The sequence below is a fragment of the Chiloscyllium plagiosum genome, unplaced genomic scaffold, assembly GCF_037043375.1.
Source record: "Chiloscyllium plagiosum isolate Xiang-an unplaced genomic scaffold, Cpla_swu_hap1 HiC_scaffold_8, whole genome shotgun sequence".
Classification (NCBI taxonomy): Eukaryota; Metazoa; Chordata; class Chondrichthyes; order Orectolobiformes; family Hemiscylliidae; genus Chiloscyllium; species Chiloscyllium plagiosum.
In genome coordinates, this window is record NW_028270146.1 from 81,621,106 (window position 1) to 81,643,874 (window position 22,769).

Below are 22,769 nucleotides of genomic sequence, written 5' to 3' on the forward strand. Positions count from 1 at the left end.
AAGGTTTATTGAGTGAAGCTCAGTAAAGTGGAATGAAGATACGTAACAGTCATGAGCTCTTTTCGTAGAGGAACAGGCTCGAGGGCCTGAATAACTTATTCGTCTTCTTATGTTTCTTTAGATGGCCACTGAGTTGACAAGGAGACTTCAGGGCCAATGATTGTCTACTCTTGGAGTTCTCACTTTGCTGCCTCAATGGGACCCAGTTTATTACTAGCTGTCAGCCTACTGACAAAGATAAGTTAGGTCAGCCTCCAGACAGGAACAAGTGTTACCTGGCAGTAGGGCCCATGTGAAGAGAGGGTTGGAGACCCTAGTGATGGTGAGGAATTTCCCTACTGCAAGTAGACAGCCTGGATTCAGAGATGTGCCTCTCAGTTCTATGCAGATTAAATGCTTGCCAACAGGGTCAGTACTAAGGTCACAAAGAGGTATTATTCCAGTATAACCATTATGAAATAGCATCAAGAAATGACTTCAACTTTGTCAACTTTGAATAGATCGTAACTACTTTCAGGTTTGTTCGATCAAAATGTTTGTAAACATTCTGAATAGTAAATGCTTCTTTGTCCATCTTCAAATAGAAATTACAACTTCCAGTTAAAAAAACTGTATCATAAGTTTCAATCCTTAACATACTTAAAGTTGAAATCTAAATGAAAGATTATTTTAAAGGAACAATTCAAAATAAAACAAAGTATACTTGAGGTGCATTTGTCTAGGTATGTGCTGCAACTGGTCAGTGCCAAATAATTTTCAGTTGTAGATGATAGTAGTACACGTAATTAAATATATACTTTTTTCAGTGTCCTACAGACCAGCCCAAAGTATTTGCAGACAAGGCATACAAAACATTATTTAAATTTATTGTCAAAATATAACTCCTTTGTATTTTGTCTGAAATTTATGAAAATGCAATGTTTAGAAAGGGAAAAATGCATATGGCTTCCTCTTGGTAAAAATTGATCTGTCATCCATTTCGTTTCTAAATCATATGGTGAAAAGTATGTGTTTCTTAACATATTTCTGTCATATACAATTTGTGCAATATAAATAATTTTAAGTTAAACTTTTAACCACTTTTTCTACTAAAGAGTTCATTATTTTTTTATTTGTAATCCAGTTTCCCCGCAGACCAACATAATTTTTACCACACAAACTCAAGCACAGCTTTCAGACTAGTCAAACCCAAGAGACAAGCAGGAGGAAAAAGCGACTTCAACCTCTCTTTCCTTTGCATTACCCTTCTCGGCTCAGGCTCCATCGACCTGTCAGAGACATCATTGTGATTGACTGCCCTGGCAGATGTGCTGCTATAACAGGTAACCTGATCATCTAGACCCATCTGTCTCTCAGTTCTCTTCAATTCACACATTGAAAAATATTAGAAATTGGGAGGGGTTGGATTCTTTGTTGTGCAAAAATGGAGGGGCTCTACCATCATACAAAAGATTAACCTCAGGGTGGGAGGATAGTGAGCATAAATGGCATTTTCATGAAACACAATATATCTAAAATTAGTGCAATCATTTTAATAGCAAAATCTAAAATCTGTATACATTAACAGAATTTGTAACTTATCAAAGTATTACTGAGAGTGAATAATATTTAAATATTTAATTAATTCTCGATAGCCCTCCCTTACAAAGAAAAATATGAGAAATTAGAGTTCAGTGATGAGATGAAACATTTTGACTGCTTAAACTCATGGTTAGTAAGGCAGATGGAGTGTTCAGTCATGTGGAGTCAGAATGGTTGTCTTGTTCAGCAGGAACATTTTTTTTGGTTGTCCTCCCCAGTTCCCACAGTTTGGCAAATGTTGTGACATAAGCAAGTCGGATTGCTGATTTCACTACACAAGGATTGGCCTGAACAAGAACAGGCAGAGGTAACCCAAGCATCATGCTGAAATGTTAACTAATTTACTAGTATCTGTCTTTCTGATAATTACTTTCCACCAAAATATTTTGCTCTGCTTGTATATGAAACATTTCCTTTCACAAATCAACACTCCTAGAATGTAGACTTATTCTATCCATCAACAACTACTAGCCAAAGAGGATATAATCTCAAAGATGTCAGTGCATCGCACTCCTCCATTCTAAGTGTCAGTGAAGAACACTGCAGATATGTTTCCAATGTATTTTGGCAGACCACTGACTCACAGTTACTGGGCTAAAACAACATGCTGTGGACAGACATGAAACGTGAAGAATCTGGTAAAACAAATGTCAGCAAGCACCCAAAATGGCAAATAACTAACTGTGTGTACATTTCAAAGTGGTCAGTTATTCCAGTCAGCAACAGTCAATCTGTCAAGATTTTTTTAAAGAAACTGCAGTTCAAAAATAAGAATATTTGTAGAGTGTCAAAGAATGTATTGCTGTTTGTTAAATATAGACAACAGATTGGAACATTGGGGCTAAAAAAGATTTGACACATGTTGTTATAACTTTTTAAATTCAAGCAAATTATCTTTTTTATCATGGAAGAAATTATAAAACAATGTATACAATTTATGCTTTTATTATTATACCTCATGCATCAAATATGTACTGTAAAGTTAATATTTTCAAATTACAATTTTATAATGCAAGGTTTCTTACCTTTATTTTTAACCAGACCATGGCAGTTGGCAAATTATTTTGAACAGATTTGTAACTGATATGTAAATACGCCTTAATTTTTCTTTTCCAAAACTTCTTTCAATGACCTTATTCTAATGGTTTTACTGTTGTTGCAGTATAGAGGACAGGATCAGTGATTGTCAAGTGTGTTAATGTGATTCTTATAGCTGAGGGAAGAGCTAGTGTGGGTAATTTGCACTTAAGCAGATGACAGCTGTTGAGGAAAATTTGAGAAAGATAGCTAGTGAAAAGCACCTTGCACCTTCACTGATTATAGTTCATCTGATAGCATCAAGGAAGCAATGTCCAGTAGGTGCTGTAATACAGACTTTAAAATACCTTGATGGACGTATATTGGACTGAAAGAGACTAGAATCCAAATGAAAAGCTGCACGTGGCAGAATGACTTGGTGGGCCTATGTGATAGAGCAAAACAAATTCCCCTTATTTTATCATTCTTAGGTTCAATTTGATGAACTTCTGCTATATTGCCACGACATTAACAAGTGCCCCATCTAGTGGCTTTAACAACAATAACAGTTACAAGAACCAAATTGTATTAGAATTCATCAACACTTTTCTCCTAATTATATACATCCAGTTTTGGCAACTAAAAATTTTTTCTCCATTCCATTTAATTAATTTAGCTTTGTCGCAAAAATGCCTTTTTTTTTCTTTTTCTATCCCTTTTTTATTCCTTTAACATGATATTTTGATCCTAAACCAACCTCACGTTATCCATTTAGGAAGCATGCACTATGATACATGACTAATCCAACTAATTTTTTTCTCCTTTTTTAACATGCCTAATTTGTATTTTGGATAATGAATATGCACAGCTAGTAATTTTTTCCCCTGTGAGCTGTTTTTTAATCTCATAATATTTTCCGACATTTTGCAATTGTAACAAAAAGGCTGATGTGAATAATGAGCTAAACAAGATCAGTGAACATCAGTAAATGACTTGTCTTCTGCTGATACCATCACTCTATTTCAACTTCTGTACCTTATTTGAGTTTGAATTATATGGAGTTGCTGACCCCACATCCTGTCCATCACAAAGATAATCTATTCCATCTCTGTTATATCATTTCGCTCCACCCCACCTGTCTTTGAATCCCATAGGCCTTTGTCACCTGCAGAGTCAATTGCTTCAGCACTCTCCTGACAAGCCCCTATTCTTTATCCCCCATCAGGTCATCTAAATGTCTGCTCGCTGTATCTAATCATGGACAAAATCCTGCTTGCTGTTTGCCCATCACTCATCACTTTCCAACACTCCAACATTTCCTTTTATTTAATGCTTTTTTCATTTTGAGCCCTCCCTGGCTTGATTAACCCTCTTTCAGTGCTACGACCCTATTCACTTGTCTATCCCAGAACTGTCTGTTTCTCCGACTCTCGTCTTTTGTACATTGCTCCTTTTGTTTCGTTCCAACCATAACGCCTCTTGCTATTCAGGGCCCATGTTTTATAATTCCTTAAATTGTATTCGGAATACCAGTACTGTCAGCAAGTTGTGCATTCTGATTATGTACTCCTGGTGACTTGTGACTGGAATAGTTCATTGCCACCAACGCTCCATTCTATTGGTTTAAAGTAAGCAATAAACAGGAAGGCATTTCCTGGTAGGGCACTGTAACAAAAAATCAAAAGGTCAGCAGGAGCTTACAACAGAACATCTTCCTTTATACATTGAGTCTAAGGATCGATCTATTGGCAGGGGTAGAAGACAGACCACTGTAGAGTATAACAAGAAGAGCCATTTGTCTCACATAACGAGGTCTAATTTATTGAATGTTAGTGATAGGTACAATTCGCATTAACTGGTTAGGCAGAATGACAACTGTCATGAGCCAGATCTGCTATGTCAGTCTCCATTAGGGCCTTATGCAGGGATAATGACTTCTCCATTTAAAGCCTGTGTGACAGCATCAGAATGGGTGGAGCTCACTACAGCTCAACATTAACTCTGTCCCCAATTTCTTCATCAACATCTCCCCCAAGTTATTTTCCTCTTAGTTAACATCATGCACTTGAGTACATTCACAGAATCATAGAATCCCGACAGTGCGGAAACACATGATACATTCAAGTACATATAATAACTTTTACATTTAACACTACCCGTCTCCGTCAAAGTCTCAGAAATAGGTAATCTGGAGGTTGTGAACTTTTTCTAGAATGTATATCCTTCTGAATTCAAAGGTTGGTAGTGATTCTGATTGCTTGGAGATCATTTCTCAGAGGCCAGAGGATATTTTATCCATCGGGTGTCTTTTGTGGAGGACCGTGTTGAATGTAACAGTTGATCCATGAACTTAATACAGAGGACTTTTGACTTTGAGTTTCCTTCAGTTTGGTAACTAAGGTGGAAATTCCATCCCTTCATTTGGGGAGCTTTTAATCTCATGAATGCCCATCATGGATGGTGACAGTTCTGTTGAAACAAGTACTTTCTTCCTTGCTGTATCTTGGATTCCTAGATCAGGGAATTATTTTTGATTTGAGCAGGTATTGTCTTTTTTGTATTATTCTGTATTTTCAGACTAGGACGTTACTTGTTTCTGTACATCTCCTAAATACATGAACATTGTTCTGACTTCCTTGGAGTTATATGTAGCTCCAGTCCATGGTGTTCAAGCAAATCGTTCCTCTTGATCTGCAGATATATCAGCAGATAATGTATCAGATCTTTACATCAACTTGTTGATTAGGGTGCCTTCCGGGTGACTAGACATTTTCAAATCCTCAGACATGTTACTGAAGGATTTCTCATCACTTGTCACTATTTTTGTCTTTGCTATTGTCTTTTAAAGCAGAAGAGTCCAACAAATTAAAGCGTTCTTCACTGAGGAATAGAAACATTTCTCCCCATTCTGTTAAACTGTGATTTCCTTCCTGTTAAAGTCATAGAGTCATAGAGATATACAGCACGGAAACAGACCCTTTGGTCCAACCCGTCCATGCCGACCAGATATCCCAACCCAATCTAGTCCCACCTGCCAGCACCCGGTCCATATCCCTCCAAACCCTACCTATTCATATACCCATTCAAATGCCTCTTAAATGTTACAATTGTACCAGCGTCCACCATTTCCTCTGGCAGCTCATTCCATACACGTACCACCCTCTGCCTGAAAAAGTTGCCATGTAGGTCTCTTTTATATCTTTATTAAAGAATTCTCGACACCGTAATCTCAATGGATTCCCATGGAATGAGGAAGTCCAATAAATTTTCCATTAGGTACAGCTTTACAGATAAGTCATCAACTGCTTTCCCCGAAACAGTGTTGTCTCAAAACTAATTGAACTCTTTCGGCTGCCATGATGATATTAAGGTCAAGACAAAGGTAAAGGTGCAGGCTCAAAAGAGAGGAGTACAAAAAAGAGGAGTCAGGTGGTTGATGAAGGAACAGTGCTCTGAAAGCTAGTGCTTCCATTTAAACCTGTTGGACTATAACCTGGTGTTGTGTGATTTTTGACTTTGTACACCCCAGTCCAACACTGGCATCTCCAAATCAAAAGAGAGGAGTGTTGATTGTGAACCACATACACATATTGTATTCTCATGCAAAGTTTGAGTTGCAATTTTACTTGCAGCAGGCTTTTGATCTTCGTAGTCATTTCACCTGTGCCACATAGTTTAACTTTTGTGGGCTGTAACCTCACTTTGTTCAGCTGTGGCATCTGATCCAACAGGATAGTGACATTTCTTCCATATCAATCTAAAAATGAACAAAATGCCCCTTGCCATTTGTGAAACCACAGTCAGTCAAATCACTAATTGTGTTCAAAACAATAACTTATTCTAGAAATGCTTTTGGCATCTTTTCTAATGGAGATATGTTGACTAATGCTCTAACAGAGGTGGACCAACCACATTAACATTCTTGTAAGAGTCAGCATTGTTTTTTTTCTTTTTCTGAAGCTGTGTCCAAATACAACTGCACAGCTTCTGGAAGTGATCTACAATGTTATAGAAATAGGAATGTTTTATCATAACTAAGCCTGTGAAGCTTTCTTGTCCTATGGTGCTGAAACAGACCTTTCTTATATGCTGTGTGGTTTACTTCTGCCTTAGCTAGTTATGTGCCTCTTTAGAGTGTCTGTACCTCTATGAATAAGTTATGCTGATTTCCTGAGTAGGGTGTTCCTCTGAAGATCTGTTTCAGAGTCTTTTTTGCTTCTGCTTCCAGCACAATTTACGTAGCATTCTGCACTATCAAGTCTTCCTTTGACTATAATAAATCTGACAAAGACTCCTCAATTGTTTCAACAACAATTCTGTCTCTTATGAATTCTGATTTCAAATCTCTATAGTATTAGTTTTCCACTTTTTGAATGGTCGATCATTCATTTGAAGTTGAACTCTTCTTTTTAATCTTCCTCATCCCATAATTTATTTTGTTCTCAAAATAACTATCAAAGGCTTTTCAAACTCTCTCAAAAGTATCACTGCTTTCTTTTACATTTTGGTGATTCAAATTGCCATTTGCCAAAGCAGCTGGTGAATACAATGATGTATTCATTTGTTCAGCATCAAAATTAGTTTTTAATTTTGAAGTAGCTCTGTACCTTAAGAATGGTCTTTTCCAAGATTTCCAGTTCTGTTTAGCTGATTTTTTTTGCATTAAACCCACTAAGGAGTATTATTTCTCCTTTCATTTCTTCTTTATCTGTTTATGTATGTTGTGAAACTTGAAAGGGTTCAGAAAAGATTTACAAGGATGTTGCCAGGGTTGGAGGATTTGAGCTACAGGGAGAGGCTGAAGAGGCTGGGGCTGTTTTCCCTGCAGTGTCGGAGGCTGAGGGGTGACCTTATAGAGGTTTACAAAATTATGAGGGGCATGGATAGGATAAATAGGCAAAGTCTTTTCCCTGGGGTCGGGGAGTCCAGAACTAGAGGGCATAGGTTTAGGGTGAGAGGGGAAAGATATAAAAGAGACCTACGGAGCAACTTTTTCACACAGAGGGTGGTAGTGTATGGAATGAGCTGCCAGAGGATGTGGTGGAGGCTGGTACAATTGCAACATTTAAGAGGCATTTGAATGGGTATATGAATAGGAAGGGTTTGGAGGGATATGGACCGGGAGCTGGCAGGTGGGACTATATTAGGTTGGGATATCAAGTCGGCATGGACGGGTTGGATCGAAGGGTCTGTTTCCATGCTGTACATCTCTATGACTCTATGTATGCTTGTACTGGAAAGCTATTTCACATCTGTAGCATCACAATTTTCTTTAATCTGATGCCTTTAAGCTTTTCTTCTAATACTAAATCAATGGTGTTGTAAAATTCTGATGCCTTAAAGCTTTTTAAAACTTCTAAACTTCTGTTAACTGGAAAGACTATATGAAATTCTTCCAGTGAAGCTTTTAAAGTTAATTAATGGGCAAAATTGCATGGCATTGTTTCGGGGCGGCATAGTAATTCAATGGTTAGCATTGCTGCCTCACAGCGCCAGGGACCTGGGTTTGATTCCAGCTTTGGTGACCATCTGAATGGAGTTTGCACATCCTCCCCGTGTCTGTGTTGGTTTCCTCCGGGTGCTCCGGTTTCCTCCCACAGTCCAAATATGTGCAGGCTAAGTGGATTGGCCATGCTAAATTGCCCATAGTATCAAGGGATGTGCAGACTAGATGGATTAGCCATGGGAAATGCAGAGTAGAGGGGGTGAGTCTAGGTGGGATGCTCTTCAGAGGGGTCAGTGCAGACTCACGAGGCCAAATGGCCTGCTTCCAATGTAGGGATTCTATGATTTCAACGTTCAAATTCAGCTAAATACCAATACTGCATTTTTATGCTGCTTTTTTGGGTTTTTCATGCCTTTTTAAAAATAGGAATGGTGGTTCCTTCTGGTGGTGATTTTGTGGGTAGGGTGTGAGAGCAGGGTGGTGGGGGAGGGGCGAAGTTTTCCAACCTTTTACAGTGCGAATGCAGCTTTTCCTGCTTCTTGCCAGGTAGGGTTTCCTGCCTTTCATGTTCTCAACCACAAAGTACTTTCCCTTGTATTGCTTTTAAAGTAAAGTCTTTGTCTGCAGCTTTAATCAATCTCCTTGCTAAAATCACAATTTAAATCCTGAATGTCCTGATCTTTTAAAAGTAATTGTTCAAATATCTTTCTTCATCTCTAAGACCCTTTCTTCAAATCTTACAAATCTTGCCCCTTCGGACCTTAAGCAAAATCTGTAACCTTTTGAATGTTACAGCCCTGGTATGAATTATTTTCTTCTTGCTCTAACTCGCTGCTTTTCAGTCGTGCCCTTCCTGGATCCCACTTTGTGTTGACAGTGTTGCTCATTTTGAGAGATGAGAATTCTTTCTCTCGCTTTGTCTCACTTTCCTTCCTTGCCTTGGTTTCGTGTCACTATATAAGTCTTCCCACTTTCCATCAGATATCTCAAGCTTTGGAGCCTTCAATTGCTCCTTCTCTAAGGTCCGACTCTCAGTGTGGTTGGATTTCACACTGTATTCCCTGATTCTCTTGCCTGTTCTGAGATGAAAATTCTCTTCAGGTGTGCTGTTTTCACCCTTTTGCTCCCACCAATAGTCAATTTTCAAATTTCAGCTGCTGACTGGCTGTATCTCCTTAAAGCAGCAATGGTTTTAAAGTGAAAAATTCACTTGTTTCAAAAGGTTTTGTCTTCCAGCTCAAATGGAATACAAATCCATGCCACTGGTCATCATGTTGCATTGTCAGATCCCAGTCCTGCTGGCAGGTCATGATTTCTGGTTACCAACCATTGGAACTTGGGGCTGGTGTACTTCACAGCCGCCAATCCTCCTTTCCATTATGACACTAAGGGCTTGTTAATTTATTAGTGGTAGAGGATAGAACCTTACAGACTTTGTCGAAGAAACTTCGTTTTCCTTACATAACAAGGGTTGAAACTCACCAGATATTGGCTGAGTCAATTTTGAGAGTTTCATGGAAGGTTTTATTCTGTGAGCTCTAGCAACTTATCATAGTGACCAAGGTCTCTACTGTTCCCTTTATTGTGTATGTGCCACATCCCTCTTGCATGGTTATCAGCGAGGCAATACGCTCTGCTACCAAGACTTTCTGGGATTCCCGATGCAGACACCATATTTAATACTCAACTGTGCACCAGATTAAATACAGCCAACCAGGAATAAACATTCACAGTGCACATAGCCTGAGGGACATGAGAAACAAAAGATTCTGAGTGCATATACATGGTGCGAGTGGCACTTGTTTGGAAATAAGAAACTCAGATTTGTAAGTGTATTGCTACTTTACATCATCACCTGTCATTGGAATTGCAGCTATAAGAATCACACTACACAGGCAGCCTGTATGTAATACCATACCATGTTCGAACCCTATCGAAGGGACTGCTATTCTGTCCCTAACATTCAGCATAGTGTGACATTTTGCTGTGGTTCAATACAGGAACATCACATGATGGAAAGGATTCAGTCAGTTGAGAACATTAAATTTTATTAGACAATAGAAAAAGTGAAAGTAAACAGAAAAGCTGCATTTCTTTCTGGAAACAGACAGAGGCTTCTTGTCTTTTGAACAACAACAATTTTACAGTCAACGAATGATGACTTTATCCAAATCAGATCTGTTGGAGCAGGGTGTCAGTTAGGTCCTATCTGGTTTGTAGTGTCAGATAGCACACTGTTCAATCATGCTGAAGGTAATGGTCATCCTACTCAATGTCCCCATTTCCTCCATGGAAAACTTTTGCCTCTCTCCCAGCTTTACTTTGCTTGTTCCATTTGTCCAGAACACAGCATGAAAGGACTATGAGAACTCTGTGTGGAATGAAATGCAAGACTCCCCCGGTCCCCACCCCAATCCCCAACGACTGAACCAAGCATCGGAGCCTCGTCCTCAGTAGGCCTATCATCTGCTCCATCATAGCCCTGGTTGAAGGATTGTCCACATTGCATCTATACTCAGCCTCAGTTAGTGATTGCACCACAGCCAAAGGGATGATGACCCCTGCAGTGGTTGGATTCATTGGTCATAGTTCTAATGACACCATGTGGGGAATATTAGAAGCAGAACAGGTCCTTAGTAATGGGAGCAGTCTGTATTCACATCACACAAAAATGGCAGTTTGGCAATGTCCTCAATACAGTGGGACATGGAGGACTTGAAAAAGGAGGGCCATCAAATGCTTGTAATGTTGTTATAGTGGACCTTATTCTGATCAATGCAGTAAAGTCGTGTCATGCAAGTCCTATACGGTTGTAAGTGCAGTAGGATTATTGAAATCTTGTCTACTCCACCCATGCCTTGCATCACCCCTTGCAGCTTTTCATAGGTACATGGTTTCAGATACTTACAGTTCAACTTGAGGGGAGATCAGTTCCTTCCTGTCATGCAGCCTTTGAGGTTTTGGATTGTCTTTGTGAATTGTGACCCATGGATGGTCATTCTAAAGTCAGGTAATTACTTTCTGCTTTGCAGAGATGACTCTGCACTCCATGTTGACCCCGTCAGTTTTGAGCTCTCCATTTCCATTCTTATTGACCTATAATCGGGTCTTCATCTCACATCACCCCTTGAGCATGGGCCCACAGCTTAGCTATGGCAACCATCATGAACAGAACCCTGAGGACTGACCATGATCCTCCCTGCCCCTCAGGTTTGACTGTGGGCTGATCCTCTGAGACATGGCCATTTGATTGAAGTCCTTTCAGATTACTGTGTGAAATTAAGTGTGAAATGGGGGTAGCATGGAACCATACAAAAACATGGCTGGCGACCATGGTAACTGCCTGGCTTTGTATTTTTGCTGAAGTCAAAGCAAGACAAAAGTACAGAGAGGCTTTAAGTTTCCTATCAGGTGACAATGCACAAAAAAAAAACAGGCGAGCACCCAAGTGGGGTATAAAGTGACTGTGTGCTAAGGAAACAAACTAAGAGTCCTGACATGCAGCCTATTCTGATACATGAGATGCACATCTATCCTTGTCTGCAGAGGGGCAGCACCTAGTGGACTGCAGCACCAAGCTTTGAGCTGGAATTCCAGGTACCTGCTTAGAATTTCATGTGAGGAATTGTTACCACCTGCTTTATCTATGCTGGGTGGATCACCGCTCACTGGAGCGATTCTCATCTTGCTGCTAAGACTTTGATTGGAAAAATGGGACTTCTTTGTTGAGCACCTGATTTTACTGATGTTTTCATGTTTCTCATATTTCCCCAAATGACTTGCCATTGCCCACAAAGTTCAGGACTGATAAGATTCTGCCCAATTTGTAGTAGTTGGATAATAGTAATAGGTACAATTATCATTAACTAGTTAGGCATAATTACTACTATTAGGAATGTGATATATCATATTTGTCTCCATCAGAAACTTGAGCAAGACTTTTTTTTGATTCATTTATAGGGTCATAGAGATGTACAGCACAGAAACAGACCCTTCGGTCCAACCCGTCCATGCCGACCAGATATCCCTACCCAAATCTAGTCCCACCTGCCAGCACCCGGCCCATATCCCTCCAAACCCTTCCTATTCATATACCCATCCAAATGCCTCTTAAATGTTGCAATTGTACCAGCCTCCACCACATCCTCTGGCAGCTCATTCTATACACATACCACCTCTGTGTGAAAACGTTGCCCCGTAGGTCTCTTTTATATCTTTCCCCTCTCATCCTAAACCTATGCCCTCTAATTCTGGACTCTCCAACCCAGGGAAAAGACTTTGCCTATTTACCCTATCCATGCCCTTCATAATTTTGTAAACCTCTATGAGGTCACCCCTCAGCCTCCGACGCTGCAGGGAAAACAGCCCCAGCCTCTTCAGCTTCTCCCTGTAGCTCAAATCCTCCAACCCTGGCAAAATGCTTATAAAGTTTTTCTGAACCCTTTCAAGTTTCACAACATCTTTCCGATAGGAAGGAGACCAGAATTGCACACAATATTCCAACAGTGGCCTAACCAATGTCCTGTACAGCCGCAACATGACCTCCCAACTCCTGTACTCAATACTCTGACCAATAAAGGAATGCATAGCAAACGTCTTCTTCACTATCCTATATACCTGGAACTCCACTTTCAAGGAGCTATGAACCTGCACTCCAAGGTCTCTTTGTTCAGCAACACTCCCTAGGACCTTACTGTGTGGAGTTTGCACATTCTCCCCGTGTCTGCGTGGGTTTCCTCCGGGTGCTCCAGTTTCCTCCCACAGTCCAAAGATGTGCAAGTCAGATGAATTGGCCATGCTAAATTGCCCATAGTGTTAGGTGCATTAGTCCGAGAGGAAATGGGAGTGGGTTAGTGTGGACTGGTTGGGCCGAATGGCCTGTTTCCACATGTAGGGAATCTAATCTAATCATTAAGTGTATAAGTCCTGCTAAGATTTGCTTTCCCAAAATGCAGCACCTTACATTTATCTGAATTAAACTCCATCTGCCACCTCTCAGCCCATTGGCCCATCTGGTCCAAATCCTGTTGTAATCTGAGGTAACCCTCTTCGCTGTCCACAACACCTCCAATTTTGGTGTCATCTGCAAACTTACTAACTGTACCTCTTATGCTCGCATCCAAATCATTTATGTAAATGACAAAAAGTAGAGGACCCAGCACCGATCCTTGTGGCACTCCACTGGTCACAGGCTTCCAGTTTGAAAAACAACCCTCCACTATCACCCTTTGTCTTCTACTTTTGAGCTAGTTCTGTATCCAAATGGCTAGTTCTCCCTGTATTCCGTGAGACCTAACCTTGGTAATCAGTCTCCCATAAGGAACCTTGTTGAACCTTACTGAAGTCTATATATTGTGGGATGTGAGTGTCTCTGGCTGGCCAGCATTTCTTGCCTGTCCCTAGTTGCCTGTGAGAAGGTGGTGGTGAACTGCCTTCTTGAATAGCTACAGCCTACCTGCTGTGGGATGACCCACAATGCCATTAAGGAGGAAATTCCAGGATTTTGACCCAGCAACAGTGAAGGAACGACAGATTTCCAAGTCTTGATACTTATTGGGATGTCCCTGATTAAACAAAAAGGTTAGATTAAGTTGAGATCACCTCAGAAAAGAAAGTGAAGGAGAAAGGAACACAACAGGTAAATACCACTGATCAGTATGTTTGTTTTGCCAGTTAGATGTTGTAATAGTAGAGTGCAGCACAGTGGATGAAATGTCAAATTTGATCTATGTGGTTATTGGAATTTTGAGATTTAATATTTCATTGTGAAATGCCAAATTACAGACTTCACATAATGTAAAGAAAGCGCCACAAGTTTTGGTTCAGCAAGTGATGGTAAATCTGATTTATCTTCTGTCTTTTCAGAGTTTTAAAACTCCTACTTTCAGGAGTTTTAGTTCTAGCGAGGGTGGTCAACCACGGAGGTGGGTGTATGAATAAATGCATGTCACTGGCTGGCTTAAGGTTTCCTGGTACTGTCCTGTTCCTGGAACATGTAGGATGGCAGGGCTATGTACCTGCGAGCAGCAGAGACATACAATTCAGCATATAAAAGGCCTAGTAACAGTCATTGTCAGAGGTGGAATGGAATTTTGCTTTCAGCCTTCGGGTTCTCCGAGACATCAGAACTGTTTCAATGCCTGGAGGTGGTCCCTCCCAGTGGCAGAACTAGGCGGGCCTGCCTACCAAGCTAACCAGGTGCCCACCAGGTTTCCAATTGCATGTGTACTTTGGCTATTAATTAGCCAAATCAGGGAAAAATCACAGGCGGGTGAATATTACCCATGCAGTGTGACCTTCTGACTTCACATGACCCTGATAATGGCGTCCTGAAGCCCTCAGAGAAATCTCTGCCCAGGATGTTTTATACAGTATTATGTGGGTACACTTACTTTAGCTGCAAGTGAAAATGATGTGCTGAACTGCTGAGGACAAGTAGATCCCTATGCTATTCACTCAGAAACAGGTCAATCTTTATGGCCTTTTAACAAAGCATTCACTGCAAAATAAGTCTCTTCTTTTAACTGACCAGTGAACTCATACTAGAGATTGTAAAAAATGAAGAAAATTGTTGCTTTGCAATGGATTCATTAGAAGAGGATACTATGCATTTACATTAAGACATGCTCTCCTTGCTGCTAAGTTACTGTCTGTCTAAAACAGCTTTAAAGAATAGCCAACAGAGCAAAAATAACTAAATTGCCCTGAGAGATAATTGAGTACAAATCCTTAACATGTTCCTCTGAGGTTTATTTTCTGGTGTTTTAGTAAAGATGTTAACATTGATATTGCGGTATAAAAAATAATTAATTCTACCTTTCTGCCTCAGTATGGCTGCCAAGTAAGGTTTGTGAATCAGTCCCTTCACAGGAGTGAAGTATCACTGTTTTTAACTTGTGATTTACTTTATCATTTAAATCAGCAAAGGAAGAAACTATGGATCAGCACAAGTGGAATTTGAACTTCAAAAATAGAGCTTGAAATAATGTCATAAAAATATGTTTGAACTTTTTCTGCATTTTTGCAAACTCAATCAGATGTGAGACAGCTAGTATGGCACTGACATGTATTGTACCAGAGGGAGGTGATGGTGTAATGGTAATGTCATTAAGCTAGTAATCCAGTGCCAGGCTTTTGTTCCTGGCTCATGGGCTTGGCTCCCACCATGGCAGATCTTGATATTTAAAAAGACAATTAAAAGCCAGTCTAATAAAACAAATGAACCCAGCTGGTTTACTCATGATCTTCAGAGAAGGAAATCTGCCAAACTTACCTGTCCTGGCTTATATGTGAATTCAGATCCACAGCAATGTGGTTGACTTTTGATTGCCCTGGACAATAACAGATGGACAATAAATGTTGACCTAGCTAGCAACACCTACAACCCATGATCAAACAAAAAAAATTGCAAAATGTAATCTTCTGGAATACAAAAGTATTCTTGAAAAATGCTTACCAAAATGTATTTTTTATCAATGTGAAAATGAAGCTAGACTTCACCCTTAGGCAGCTGAACCAGAAATTACAAACAAGCTAAAACCAAATCTAGAATAACCAAAACAAAAGAGCTGCGTATTTCTATTTTGGTACAAATGCCAATTAATTATAGCATGTAAATTAAAATATCCTTATTTGAAATTCAAAAGAGGTGTATTTTAGAATATTGCAGTAATTAATTTGTAAACTGCTGTACAGAAGTTAAATCCTTGTAGATGGAATTCAATTAAAATTGAAATAAATTTTTGAAGAAGTCCTGCATTTACTCTTGTTATTGGATTTGAATCTCAAATGTCAATGGGATATATATGTATAATATTTTAAAAAGCCTATTTTACATCATGTGTAACTTTTGTTGACCTGTACCCTGTGACCTCCATCATTGAGATTTTCCTGGAACAGGGCAATTTTCCAGATATCCTGTTAGACATATTGTGCATGGTTTATATTCTAATTAATTTTTGCCCATAAAAGTTCTGGAAGTGCAAACTGTAAAAGTGCCTCAATGATAATTGAGCATCTGGGATATGGATGAATGACAGAACCAAATAATGTAACTTTAAATCAATTACATTAAAGGGCTGAGAAACAAACAATGAATAGACTAATTCAGGTGTGGTGAATGAGTTAGTGCCAGTGAATTCAGTGTCAAATCAGGGAGAGAAACAGCATTAAAGAGAAGGAATGAAACTTTAGTTTAATAGAGTGAAAACACTCAACAAAAATAAGAATTATTTTAAAATTTTACATATCTAAAATCTAAGCCAATTCACAACCTGGACGGGTGAGATCTTAAACTTAAAATTGATTTGATTTATTATCACGTGTACTCAAGTACAGAAGTAGAGGAATCCAGTGAAAAGCGTATAATGTCACCACACATGGAACCATCTTAGGTACAAAGGTACCTAGGTACAAAATTGTTTACTTAATGGATGGAAAATAATGAATTGTAGTTGGTAATAAAGGCATGTGATTAAAAGTATACCTACACTCTATGCTAACCTATGGTGTATTTACTGAGAAATTGAATGCAGGTACAGCAGCTCTGAAGATCATTGGGATAATGTGTAAGATATTGTTTTGCCAAACCTAACAGCAGAACAACACAAATCAGCCAGCATCTTGATGGCAATTCACAATTTGTATGTATCGCTTCCTTAACATAAGTTGCTAGTTGATTTGTGTCTTAATAAATTGCATGCTTTGGTCAGATGCCATAAATGTTTCAGCAAAATGTGTAATTACTAAATGTCTGTCTTATAATTTGGGCACCAACTTTACTTTGCAGCCACATTGTCACTCTCACTACCTAAGCAGAAGCTTGAACATTCAAGTCTCACTCCAGAGAGTCGAATGCAAAATTGTAGCTTGACCCTCCAAGTATGGAGGAAGAGTTACAATGTCAGAGATGCTAATCTTCTGTTTTTTCACATGTGCATAAAAAGTCCCACAACACTATTAAGAAGAAAAACAAGCAAGTTAGTCCAGGTGTCCTGACAAGTATCTGTCCCACGGAACATCACCTTATAAGGTTATAAGGTCATTTATGACACTGATGTCTGTGGGTGTTTCTTGTTAATAAATTGGTTGTCTTTATTCCACATTAAAACAAGTAACTACACTTCAACAATGTACTTCATTGACTGCAAAATGCTTTCCAACATTGAGATAATGAAAAATGCTGGGCAGAAAGATGCAAATTTTTCTTTCTTTGAGATGTGGCGAGGATGTGGACGTCTGGGAGGTAGTACAAAATGGCTGAAGGAGCTGCACAAAGTGGCTTCTGCATTGCTAAATTAGATTGCACTGAACAGAAACAAGAAACTGCAGACTGATGTAGATTTGATAAAATACAGAAGTAATGGTTTAACCCTAACCACAAGTCAGGACAAATACAATTCCAGGAACAGGTTGTTTACAAGAAATCATGATAGGCTAAAACAGAATGCATAAGGCTTTGTGCTATTTTATTGGTTATTACCAAACAATCATGCTCCATGCCTGCCTATGAACAATGTATATGAACCCTGTGCAAACTCTGTAAGGGGGTCAGATTCTTTTGGTGGTCTAGGAGTACTCATACTTCTGGGCTGATCAAAGTCTACTGACCCGGCCATATCAAAGAATAAATGATTGCTTGTGTGACTGACAAAGACTTGTTTACAGGTGTGTTTATTGACTGATCGCGGAACCAAGAGACCCCCTGGGTCTTCATCGGCATTAATTTGCATTAAATTTTTAATTCTTGAAACAACTGTTACTTTGGTCATAAAGTTTATAGTGAGCATAAAATAGAAGATGCCGGACAGTTTTTGTACAAAATAAAATTTTTGTAGCAATGAAGTATTATTCCACCATAGGAACAGTATCAATGAATGAGAATTTATTCCAATTATCAGACTAGCTATAATGAGAAGAATCTAAACTTGTTGCACCTAATAGCAAGTTTATGCTTTCTGACAATGCCATTTTAATGGCAGAAGAGATTTATATGAATATATTTTTTGCTGTGTAAACATTCTATGATTGTATAAAGATTCAATCCTTCATGAAAAGAGGATGCTTGTACATCTGGTGAAAACAGCCATAGTTTATTTATCATGGTCTCTCACAAAATATGATTGAAAAAAATGTTGAAAATGGTTCCTGCTCTTCACCAAAAACAGTAACTTCTGGTTGTCCTATGCTTTAGCAAATTAGTGATTTTGTTACACTGATAAATTATAAACTCAAAAAATGCAGTTTTAGACCTATTTTATTTGGTGTTGAGAATGGTTTGTCTATTAACCATGAAGTTGTCCACGGATTTTATGTGTAGTTTATTTTTATGTGAAATAGAGGTCTAATTATGACAAATGGGTGTTAAGTTTATCAATTGAAGTCTAAAATAAAACTGTCTGGTCTTAAGATAGGCACTACATATTAAGTGAAACATTTCTGCTACCATTTATTGTGGCAATGCAAGCTATGGACTATGTTTGTCTTTGTATGTTTACAGGACCTGTCAGTCGAGACACAAGAAACAAGAAGAGAAATGTAAATTGATCCCTCCCTTTAGCTGAATATTTAATGTAGTCTGCAAGGAAGAAAAGCACAGTCTACTTTTCTATTGCTTTCCTTCACTTGCTCAGCTCTAAATCTCTCAAGGGAGGGATGTTTTTCGGTCCTGGTCACTAGCAGGACCCATTTACTGCAGGATCTTTGCTCCCCTATCTTGGCTTTCTTCCTGTCTTCTGAAACTAAATTTACTTCATTTTAGCCACCTCAAAGCAGACTTGTGTGTATATATTTTCAGGGAAATTTGATTGCCTGTATGGATTTTTAAATCAGTTTTCAGATCAAGTTCAGAAATATGTAAACTGTTGTGTTATTTCATCATGCAGGAGTGGAACAAATACCTTAGATGCTGAACATCTAATACTATAAAGTGATCTTTAAATGAGACAACTAGAATATAAATGGATTAAAGTGGCTAGTAATGGGAAAACAAGTACCCATTCAAAGTGCAGTTGGAAGAAATTTAAGACAACGAAAGTTGCATTATAAATTTATTCACACTTATTGCTGTGCTGAAATATGAGCCTGTATTCTTTCTTGACTTTGGCTTCCTTTCCATAAATTCTTTAATGTGTCTCTTTAATGTACTCACTATGTAATGCATTTATATCAAATAACTGTTGTAGGTTTGTAATTTAGTGTCTAAAAAGTTGTGATTTAATTGTGATCGACAAATGTGCACTAAAACCACTGTTCATTGATATAGAATCTTAACTGACCTTCAAGTAAATGCAACAAAACCTTACTGATTCTTTAAACAGTCCACAATTTTTAGAGTCTAATGTTATTTATGTTATTAGGAATCTTCAGACTTTAAACTTCATTTTTCAATATATCAACACAACATACTCTGCCTAATCACTAAACATGCTGAACTGACAGATTTATTGAATCCCATTGCTGCTTTATGAGCAGAAGTATATGTTAAACACAACAGCTTATTAGTTTTACACACTTAATTTTCACTGTAATATAACTTTTGACGTGTATTAGTCTTGTTTAATGTTAAATCGTCAGCATTTAAAATATAAAGTATATTCCAGCTAAACATCTCATTTATAAACATTTTATATTTAGTTTAAAATTGTTTTCATTAAACATAAGTGAAAGGAAATGAAATGCATGAATTTTTTTTAACTTTTCACACTTCTTTCAATCTAATGACACAATATAGTGTAATGGGTCTAACAAAACACAGAATGCATTAGTGAATCAGTATGAATGCCATGCCAGGCCAAAGATAACTGTTGTAGTCATAGATTTAATATACTTCTAAATTTACAACAAAACTGGCACTCAGTATAGCTTTATTTGTTTTTTTCATCTGTGGTGTAATGTATGCAATCTTACTCCAACAAATTTTAAACAGTGTGAAGTTTTTTTATGTATTGAAATACAGAGATATGCTAAATTACTTCATCTGCTTTTATTTAATAGAAGTGCTGATTAAACTGTGAAAATTAAAGAATGTTATTACTTTTATTCTTTGTTGAATGTGAACAAAAGACAGAATATTGAGGACTAAAGGTGCATCCATTCTATTGGCAATTGGAGCATATTATACGATAGCCTTTTTGATGTCTATCTGTTACCTTTTAACCTATTAGTGATATTTAACAACCTGAAACAAGGGCTGCATTTATATAGTGTAGAGGAATGTCTCTTTAGCACTCTTTGCAAAAGCACAATCAGCAAAGAATAACATTTTGGGAGGGATGAGCTAACATTTGATTAAGTGGTTAATTATACAGAAGATTCTAAAGGAAGAGACGAAGATGGAGAGAAACACATAATCTATTTTTTTTTTCAATACATGTGGAATGTATTTAAGTGTAGCTGTACTTACAAGATAACTTAATAAAGGCTACCTTGTGTAGAGCATATAAGAAACTTTCAGGTTATCTGTGCAACCACGAAGGTCCTGCCTTCTCAATCTTGATTTGACTTATTATTGTCACATGTGAGATACAGTAAAAACTACTGTTTTGTGTGCTGACCAGACAAATCATACCTTGCACAAGTACATCAGGGTAGGAGAACAGAATGTAGAATTCAGTGTTACACCACAGAGAAGATACAGAAAAGGATAAAGTCTAATGCATGAGACGTCCATTCATAAGCTTGGTAACAACAGAGAAGAAGCTGCTACACAGTCAGAGAATCATAGAGATGTACACACAGAAACAGACCCTTCGGTCCAACTCGTCCATGCCGACCAATATCCCAACATAATCTAGTCCCATTTGCCAGCACTTGGCCCGTGTCCTTCCAAACCCTTCCTGTTCATATACCTATCCAGATGCCTTTTAAAAATTGTAATTGTACCAGCGTCCACCACTTTCTCTGGCAGCTCAGTCCATGTATGCACCACCCTCTGCGTGAAAAGGTTGCTCCTTAGGTCTCTTTTATATCTTTCCCCTCTCACCCTAAACCTACGCCCTCCAGTTCTGGACTCCCCCACCCCAGTGAAAAGAGTTTGCCAATTTGTCTTATCCATGCCCCTCATGATTTTATAAACCCCTATAAGTTCACCCCTCAGCCTCCGATGCTCAGGGAAAACATCCCCAGCCTATTCAGCCTCTCCCTATAGCTCAAATCCTCCAACCCTGGCAACATCCTTGTAAATCTTTTCTGAACCCTCTCAGTTTCACACTATAATCAATAGAGACCAGAATTGCATACAATATTCCAAAAGTGGCCACACGAATGATTTTCAGCTGCAATATGACCTCCCAACTCCTGTACTAAATACTCTGACTAATAAAGGAACGTATACCATATGTCTTCTTCACTATCCTATCTACCTGCGACTCTACTTTCAAGGAGTTAATGCACCTGCACTCCAAGGTCTCTTTGTTCAGCAGCACCATTAAGTGTATAAGTCCTGCTAAGATTTGCTTTCCCAAAATGCAGCACCTCACATTTATCTAAAGTAAACTCCATCTGCCACTCCTCAGCCCACTGGCACATCTGATCAAGATCCCGTTGTAATCTGCGGTAACTCTCTTCGCTGTCCACTACACCTCCAATTTTGGTGTCATCTGTAAACTTAACAACTATAACTCCTATGTTCACATCCAAATCATTTATATAAATGACGAAAAGTAGTGGACCCAGCACCAATCCTTGTGGCACTGTACTGGTCACAGCTCTCCAGTCTGAAAAGCAACCCTCCACCACCCCTCTCTGTCTTTACCTTTGAGCCAGTTCTGTATACAAATGGCTAATTCTCCCTGTATTCCATAAGATCTAACCTTGCTAACCAGTATACTCCTGATTATACTTCTACTGCCTTTATAGTCTTCTAAAGATTCATGGGGAACCTTGTAGAATGCCTTACTGAAGTCCATATAGATCAATTCCACTGCTCTGCCCTCATCAATCCTCTTTGTTACTTCTTCAAAAAATTCATTTGAGTTCTTGAGACATGATTTCCCACGCACAAAGCAATGTTGACTATCCCTGATCAGTCCTTGCCTTTCCAAATGCATGTACATCCTGTCCCTCAGGATTCCCTCCAACAGTTTGCCCATCACCGACGTCAGGCTCACCGGTTTATAGTTCCCTGGCTTGACCTTACCATCTTTCTTAAACAGTAGCACCACGTTAACAAACCTCCAGTCTTCCAGCACCTTACCTGTGACTATCAATGATACAAATGTCTCAGTAAAGGGCCTAGCAATCACTTCCCTAGCTTCCCAAAATTTTAGGGTACACCTGATCAGGTCCTGGATACTTATGTACCTTTATGCGTTTCAAGACATCCAGCACATTCTCCTCTGTAATATGGACATTTTCAAGATGTCACCATCTATTTCCCTTCATTCTATATCTTCCATGTCCATCTTCACAGTAAACACTGATGCAAAATTCTCGTTTAATATCTCCCCCATCACCTGTGGCTACGCACAAAGTTCATTTTGCTGATCTTTGAGGGGCCCTTTTCTCTCCCCAAGTATCCTTTTGTCCTTAATGTACCCTTTGGATACTCCTTAACCCTATTTGCCAAAGCTATCTCATGTCCCCTTTTTGTCCTCCTGATTTCCCTTTGAAGTATACTCCTACTGCCTTTATAGTCTTCTAAAGATTGACTCGATATATCCTGTCTATACCTGACATATGCTTCCTTCTTTTTCTTAACCAAACATTCAATTTCTCCAGTCATCTA

The 22,769-nt window shown here is 38.8% G+C and overlaps 1 long non-coding RNA gene across 1 annotated transcript in view; it reads left to right on the plus strand.

The window, feature by feature from the left end:
- LOC122553757 (uncharacterized) overlaps positions 1-20,429 on the plus strand; it is a 253,146-nt gene extending 232,717 nt beyond the window's left edge. The window contains exons 4-5 of the long non-coding RNA XR_015757953.1: positions 1,124-1,322; positions 18,928-20,429. This is a non-coding gene — a long non-coding RNA (uncharacterized LOC122553757). The remainder of the gene's footprint in view (positions 1-1,123; positions 1,323-18,927) is intronic.
- Positions 20,430-22,769: the final 2,340 nt, after the last annotated feature.